Source organism: Belonocnema kinseyi, chromosome 8 (assembly GCF_010883055.1).
Source record: "Belonocnema kinseyi isolate 2016_QV_RU_SX_M_011 chromosome 8, B_treatae_v1, whole genome shotgun sequence".
In the NCBI taxonomy this organism is placed as follows: domain Eukaryota; kingdom Metazoa; phylum Arthropoda; class Insecta; order Hymenoptera; family Cynipidae; genus Belonocnema; species Belonocnema kinseyi.
Genome location: NC_046664.1, coordinates 113,688,921 through 113,696,896, shown reverse-complemented (window position 1 = coordinate 113,696,896; position 7,976 = coordinate 113,688,921). Strand labels below are relative to the sequence as shown.

The 7,976-nt window shown below is 30.8% G+C and overlaps 1 protein-coding gene across 3 annotated transcripts in view; it reads left to right on the top strand.

The window, feature by feature from the left end:
- Positions 1–4,454: 4,454 nt before the first annotated feature.
- LOC117178286 (sphingosine-1-phosphate phosphatase 1-like) overlaps positions 4,455–7,976 on the top strand; it is a 102,612-nt gene continuing 99,090 nt past the window's right edge. The window contains exon 1 of one of the 3 annotated variants that reach the window (XM_033369650.1): positions 4,455–4,537. The gene's annotated coding sequence lies outside the window, so the exon portion shown is untranslated. Of the gene's footprint in view, positions 4,538–4,864; positions 5,026–5,056; positions 5,124–7,976 lie in introns of those variants that run through there. The other 2 variants (XM_033369648.1, XM_033369647.1) reach the window with 2 other exon arrangements.

Genomic DNA, 7,976 nt, shown 5'->3' with positions numbered 1-7,976 from the left:
AGAGCTCCAAGGAGATTATGTTGAAAAATAAAAAAAAATTTACCCCAAAAAAATTGTTTTTATACTTCATTCTAAGGACTTATTGAACTACCCTCGTATTTTGTAGATCACATTTTTTGTTGATTTATCTTCTTTTGTATCCTGAATAGTTTGACCACAAAATGGGATTTTTCATATCTCATTATTTTTTGTGCAATAAAAATTTGAATTTTCAACTTTACAAGAAAATCCAAAAAGTTTGTATGATAATCTTGTAGGGCTTTTAAAAAGCAATGCTTTTCTTTACTTTTTTTCATATCGTATGCTGTTTGGCTTATAATTTTGATTTTCGATTGATATTAAAAATTTGGAAATGCTATAACTCTGAGAATTTTTTTTTGTATAAAAAAAAGTCATCAGGATAAATTGTTTGGCCTTCTGAGTACTATTAATAGCCACAAATAAAAATTTTAAGTAGAAAAAAAATGGTCCCAAAATTTGTATTTTTATCCAAAATGGCTGTTAACGAACTCGTCCTTTCTTTTCGGACTTGCCGGACCTTTCTTTTCTTATCCTTTCTCAATCATAAATGATGAGAATGAGAAAAATTAGAAGCCCTTTAATTTTTGTTATAAATTTCAGTTTCTAAATCATTTGAATTCTTCAAAGTAAAACGCTGTTACTTTTCTCTGTAATATTGATATTTTATCCAATATAAATAAAATTGAAAATAAAGTTTCTTAAGTATAGTTTCAATATACTTGTTCTCTGTCATTCTTTTAATTCTTGTAATTTCGTTTTTTGAGTCTTGTCGATTTTTCGTTGTGTATTTTTATGTTAAACAAATTTTAAACTAGACATTATAAGGATAATTTCATTAAATACAAAAATAGAAACTTTAAGGGGTCGTCAGTGAACTGCATTATCAATTGCATGGGGAGGGTGGTCATGCTAAAAACTATGGTTCGAACAGGGGTTGGGGGTCAGTGGAAGAAAAATTACGAACTTAAATAACATTTAGTATGTTTCCTTATTATTCACTTTTAAAGAATTGTTCTTTTTTCTCTATTTTTAAGAAACTCCCTTTCATCGTTTTTTCGCTTAAATCCTTTTTGATAAAAAGTCTACTATTATATTTGTGGTTCGGAATTTAACTCTTTCGGTTAAAAATTCTAGTATTCAGTTGCAAATTTTATTATTCTGTAAAAAATGCAACTATTTTGTTAAAAAGTCATCTTGTTTCTTTAGCAATTCAGAAGCTTGATTAAAAGTTAAACTACTTTGTAAAAAAAAATTTCTTTCGGTTTTAGATTCACCTCTTTGGTCGAAAATTTAACTATTCTATTTTTAGAAAATTAATCTTCTGCGGATAAAAAGTCATTTTTAGGCTGAACTCTTTTGTTAAAAATGTAACTATTTTGTTGAAAATTCGTTTTTTAAACAAGAATTAATTTTTTTTAACTAACAAGGTAAACATTTCATTTTTGATTCAAATTGATATTTTTATTAAAAATTAATATTTTCTGGTTTACAATTGCTCCTCCCGGCTTTAAAATTCAAAAATTTTGTTAAAAATTAATATATTTTGTTGAAAGCTCGTCTTATTTTGGTAGATCATTAATACAATGCTGTAAAATTCATTTCTTTGGTTAAAAATTTAACTATTTTTTTCGCAATTTATCTTCTTTAATTGAAAATTAAACGACTCAGTTAAAAGTTGAACTTTTTCATTAAAGATTCATATTTTTGGACTCCCCTTGATCTTTGAGATTGACTCTTTTGTTAAAAATTTAATTTCTAGATTTAGTTAAAAATTAATATTTTTTTTAACATGTAACAATTTTCTTGGCATTTTGGGTTTTTTCTTTTGTTCAAAATTAATTTTTTATCTGAAAATTTGCAATTTTACATTTTGTTCGAAATTTACACTTTATAAGTTTAAAATTTAATTATTTTTTAGAACATTCTTTTGTTTTGTTGAAAATTCATCTTTTTGGTCGAAAATTAATTTTCTTGATTTTTTTACATCATATTTTTCTTAAAAATGTTATTGTTAAGTTATAAATTAGTATATTTTGATTAATGATTTAACAATATGGTAGAAAATTAAAGTAGGATTCGTTTGTTAATGAACTTTTCCGTGTTTTTTTCATGTTTGTTAAATCTAGTTTTTTTAAAATCATATTTCAGCAAGATTTACCTCCTTGGCTTAACTTTCAACTTTTTTTGTTGATAATTTGGTTTTTTATGTTAAATTTTTTTTTAAAATTGTAACTTGTCTAGTCTTGATTAGAAATGGATCCTTTATAAGTTGAAAATTCAAATGTTTGGTTGAAAATTCATGCAATTTGTGAAAAATTCGTCTTTTTTGGTAAGAAAATTAATCTTCTTTGTTGCGAATTCATTATATATTTCGACTTTAAATCTTAGGAATTTAAAGCGTTTCATATTGAATTCAAATCAATTGAAAGTGAGTTTTAAATAATAACTGACACGAGGGATTTTATTAGCTGTAAGGTATAGCATATATATAGAAAAAATTTTTGATTTTATTTATTTCTTCAAGTGGATTTTTTTTTAAGTTTGCAATAACAAAGAAAAATTATCCAATTAGGAGTTTTAAGTGTTTAAACTCGTGATTTATTTTTTTCATAAATAGTTTCCAAATAATTTTCACATTGTACACATCAACAATATAATATGCTTAAAAACCAGCTGGTGTGTACAATGTGAAAATTAGTTCCGAACTATTTATGAAAAAAAAATTAATCAAGATTTTTAAACCCTTAAAACCCCTAATTGGATAGTTTTTCTTTGTTATTGCAAACTTTAACAAAATTCACTTGAAGAAATAAATAAAATCAAAAAAATTTTCAATTCTTGGTGGGAACTTTTTTACAAATACGGAAAAGTATAACTATTTTTACAGAAAAACACCAATAAATATAATAAATTTTTAAATACTATAAAATCCACGTGACCGTTTTAATCAAGGAAAAAAATTTCCGGTCATTTCCCGGCTCGCAAAAAATTATTGAATTATTTTTTTTCCTTGGAATTCTTTCCTTTTCCATTTTTTTGTAAAAGCCTTAGTTGCTGAGATGCACCCCTAAACGCTTTATATTTCTTTAGAATATTTTTGGACTCTTCGATTCTTTGAATTACTTTTATAAACTATTTGGATTACTTTGAAGTTGTGAATTCTCATGAGCATAAGAATTAAAAGTGGTTAACTTCCCTCAAACTTTTAAAAATAAATTTTAATTTGCAAGGCACAGTCTAGTTACTGGTTTTTGTAACTAAACAAATTACAAGGAAAAAGATTATACGTTTCAAATAATCAAGAAACAAAAACAAACAAAACACAGAATTTTAATATAATTTTGATAGATAATTAAATGAGTAGTGAAAACCTTAAATTTTTCCTCGGAATTAAATGTAAATTGTCAGTTCGACACTTCAGAGAAGTGTAAATATTACTTCAGTTATACCTTAATTATGCGAAAAAATATTAAAATATTTTAGGATTAAAAAATACATGTAGGATAAATTTAGAAAGTGAAGTATCCGAACCTTCAATTTACTATTTTTATAAAAATTATATTTTTTTAAATAATGTTTGAAATTTCGCTAAAATTCTAAAATATGATAAGAATTTTTTTCAACTTATTTATATAGTATTTCGAAAATTTCTCTTTTAAAAGAAACCAGATGAGGAATTAATTTAACTTTTTCATTTAACTAAATTCTGAATTAATTAAAAATTTATTTACTTTTTAAATTTATTTACTATCTCGAAAGTGTCTTTTTTTAAAAAAGAAGCCGTAAAAGAAATTAATTAATTTTAACATAATAATAAATATAATAATCTTAGGCCCACATTAATTTTAATATTTTCGGCGTGCATAGACAGCCCCGAGTCAGCTATAGATATGACTGGCCAAGGCAAGCGCGAGAATCAAGAAACAGAGAATCACCGGCTCTTTCGGTTTGGCTTTCGTCTTGGCCCCACCCCTCCCGTCGACGTAGGCAAAGGACGCGGTTGCCATAGAAACATCGGAAAGTTGAAGAGGGCAGCACCTTGAGTTAGATATATATATATATATATCGTTCTCCCACTTGCGACCTGCCGTGCCGCATCTATGCTTATAATATCTTTGGTGGCGGCAATGCATATGGAATGGCAGTAGAATGTCAATAAAACACGAATGAAAAGAAAATCGTGAAAAATGTTCGGACCTGGATGCTTTGTATATAAAACAAAGAAATCTTACTATTCAAAATCAGCGCGCCAACCTTAACCAATCCAGGGGCACAGGAGCAACGCAAGCGCAGTTTAAAAAGTTCCAAACATTGGGAGCACAGACGCTGGGTCATTCTAATTCATAGGTCCGTGGATTTAACCATATGAGACAGACATTTACATTAGTATGCGACATGCATAAGTACATGAATTACTTTTTTTGCTACCATTGATGATCGCATATATCGTAGTTTGCATTCAAGATTTCAAATTGCTTAATTCACAAATCCAAGCCGGCAATGGAAAAAACAAAACGTGAGCTTCATTATAGATTTATAGGCTTTGAGAGTAAATACCCCTATAGCGATAGTACATCCGTAAAAATAGAGCGGCAAGTTTAGTTTGCCAGTCTGCTTTTAGGCCTCTTAAATTGGAATGGGGGGGGGGGGGGGGGGGGGGGGGGGGGGGGGGTATTTTAAAGAAGCAATTTTTGTTTGCCCAAATCTATGCCTGAATATGTCATGAATATAATCCAGTCGTTTCAGAATGCAATTTTACTCAAAAGCACAAAAAAAACCGCGCAGCGACCGGTGCCCGTCCTACCGCCCGGTCACACCCTGCCGATGAAAAAGCAAAGAAACCGCACTGGCCAGTGCTGTTTCTTCAGCACTACCTATACCGCTAGTTTTCTATATCTGAGTTCCCCTTCAAGTGTTCATTTGAATTTTTAAAATGCTATTTTTACCCAATAAGTCTAGCCTCTGAGGTCTTTAAAAAGGTGTGTTAGTAGTGTATGCTATAAGGTTAGTGAAAATCAGTGTGACTGTGCCAATCTGACTAGGCTAAGCTGAGAGGGATTAAAAATCAAAATTTGTAATATTTTGAAATTACCCACGTGAAGGTTAGAAATTCAGAATCTACGGGTTTCGATTATATCAGATATCTAACTTTTTTATGTTTAAAATTGGAATAAATATAACGTATCTCGTAAATGGAATAGATATACGTCAAAACAGACAACATTTTTGAGTCCAACTCCAAAATAGTTATAAGTTATAATGATAAATATGCATAATGAGACATTTTATAAGTTAAGGGTGTTGGTTCAATCCGACTTTTAATTTTTCGGGGTTTTGCGAGATCCTCGGATCAATAAAATGTTGAAAAATCAAAAAATTTGTTAAGGAAATGATTATTTTCCCGACAAATATGAATTTCGCGAAAGATAGAAACTAGCGCGTAGCAAACGGCAGCATTTGAACGATTAGAATCGTTTGCTAATTTATTTTTATACTCACAATTCTGACATAATAGAAGAATTCTAGAGATCAGCTGTTCTTCCAAAGGGCCAGGTCTTGATGATGGTGTCCCCAAATTTTGCGAAATGGAGCAAAAAGCAGCTCTTACCTTGACTCTATACGCGGAATCGGGGTGCCCTTCGTTATCTACCGAGGGTCAAGACTATAATTCTCAAAGGGGAAAACCTTTTCTGGGACATTGACTTTTTGATTAGACTCTCATCAATCGATATTACTTCAAAAATAATAAGATACGTGTCCCGGATTTTTTGGTCCCTTGTAAGAACTGAGCGTTTGTAAATCACATTAGCCAAGGGTGTAGAACCTATACCGGTTCACGCGCATGGACGAAAAGTGTTTGCATGACATTTGTTTCTCAATAATATTTTTCAAACAAATGATTTATTCGCCGGGGAAGCATTAAAAATTATTACTTGACATGTTTACAATATGAAAAAAAAAGTTGAGCAAAAGATTCGAACCCACGACAGCGTGGTTAGCAGTCAGAATCTTTTCCACTGGACCAGCGGAGTTTGATGGGAGTCCATGCGCGTCAACTGGTATAGGTTCTGCATCCTTGGCCAATGTGATTTATAAACGCTCATGTTCTTACAAGGGACCAGAAAATCCGGGACACGTGTCTTAATATTTTTGAAATAATATCGATTTATGATAGTCTCCTCAAAAAGTCAATGTGCCAGAAGAGGTTTTCCCCCTTGAGAAATGTAGTTTTGACCCACGGTCGATAACGAAGGGCGCCCCGATTCCGCGTATAGAGTGAAGGTAACAGCTAGCCTGGTGGTTGATTCCAATACAGTTACAAAAACACCGACAGGACATGTCAGTTCTCTCTGCTTTTTGCTCCATTTCGCAACGTATTTCACAAAATTTGGGGACACTATCATCAAGACCTAGCCCTTTATAAGAGCCGTTGATCTCTAGAATTCTTCTATTATTTCAGAATTGTGAGTAAAAAAATAAATTAGCAAACGATTATAATCGTTCAAATGCTGCCGTCTGCTACGCGCTGATTTCTATCTTTCGCAAAATTTATATTTGTCGGAAAATAACCATTTCCTCAACAACTTTTTTGATTCTTCAACATTTTATTGATCCGAGTATCTCGCAAAACCCCGGATATTTGACAAGTTTTCTTTTTCTTCGGAAAAAATATATATGGAATCAGTGCCGTACCTATTAAAAAAATTCAAAGTCGGATTGAACCAACACCCTTAATTTATAAATTGTCTCATTATGCATATGTATCATTATAACTTATATACTAACATACTATTTCGGAGTTTGATTCAAAAATATTGTCTCTTTTGACGTATCTCTATTCCATTTACCAACCAAAGAAATTGATAAATACATTTTTTTAACTTTAGCGCATAATTGATTTTCAGCACCCCGTATCTTTGTCTAATTTTGGCCTTTTCTAGCTTTCTTGGTTTTTTGAGATTTCCAATTTTATTATTTAAAAAATCTCTTAGTTTTTTTGTTCTACACAAAAAAAATAAATTAAGTTAATTAAACTGAATTAAAAAGTAATTATGACTTGGAACAGCAAATTTTCATGAAGAATTGTATTGTAGACCTCTTTTAAAAAATGTTCTGTTCCAAATCAGAATTGTAGTTATTATGACCTAAATAAGGTGATGCAAACCTGTTCCAAATTTTAGAAAAATGGAGTTACTGCAATTCTTATTTATAATAGAAAATGTTGAAAGTAAATGTATTTCTGATTATTTTCAGATTCTTTGTTCGAATTCAGGAGTCCTTTAAAATATTTAGACAGGTATTAAAATCATTGATATCTTTTTAACTCTTTCAATTGTCGCGGAAAAATTAAGAATTAACTGAGAGAAAAGCGGGAATCTAAAATGATCTGTCGCGTAGATTCCTTGATTAAGGAAAATCGTTGTTTAATTACATGCATTGTTATAAAAGTTCAGGAACTAATTTTTTTAAACGACACTGTTCACGCCATCTACTGTTGTTAGTGCGCATTGTGTCGATGAAAGCCTCATCTATAAGCGTGGTAAATTTTAAGATCGTATTTTAACTCAGTTCATTTTGACAGCCAGTGTATATTTGCTTTGTCGAAAAATGGATTTGGAGAAAAGAACGAATATGAAATTTTGTGTAACGCTGCGTACATTTTTTACCCAGACTTCGGATATGTTACGTGCGACTTATTGCGGATAAATCTCTGTCTAAAGCAAATATTCTCAAGTGGTTTCAGCGTTTTAAAAATGGGCGGGAATCGCTTGATCGCTCCGAAAAAATTGCATTCGCAAAAGTCATGGGTAAAATCAACGCTCATCACTTTTTTTATGCGAATCGGCTGATTCATTGGAAGTTCGTTTTAAGAGGACAGACAGTTATGGGAGATTTCTACCTTGCCGTTATGAAGCGTTTGCTCGAAAATTTTCTTGGGTTCGTCCACTGTACCG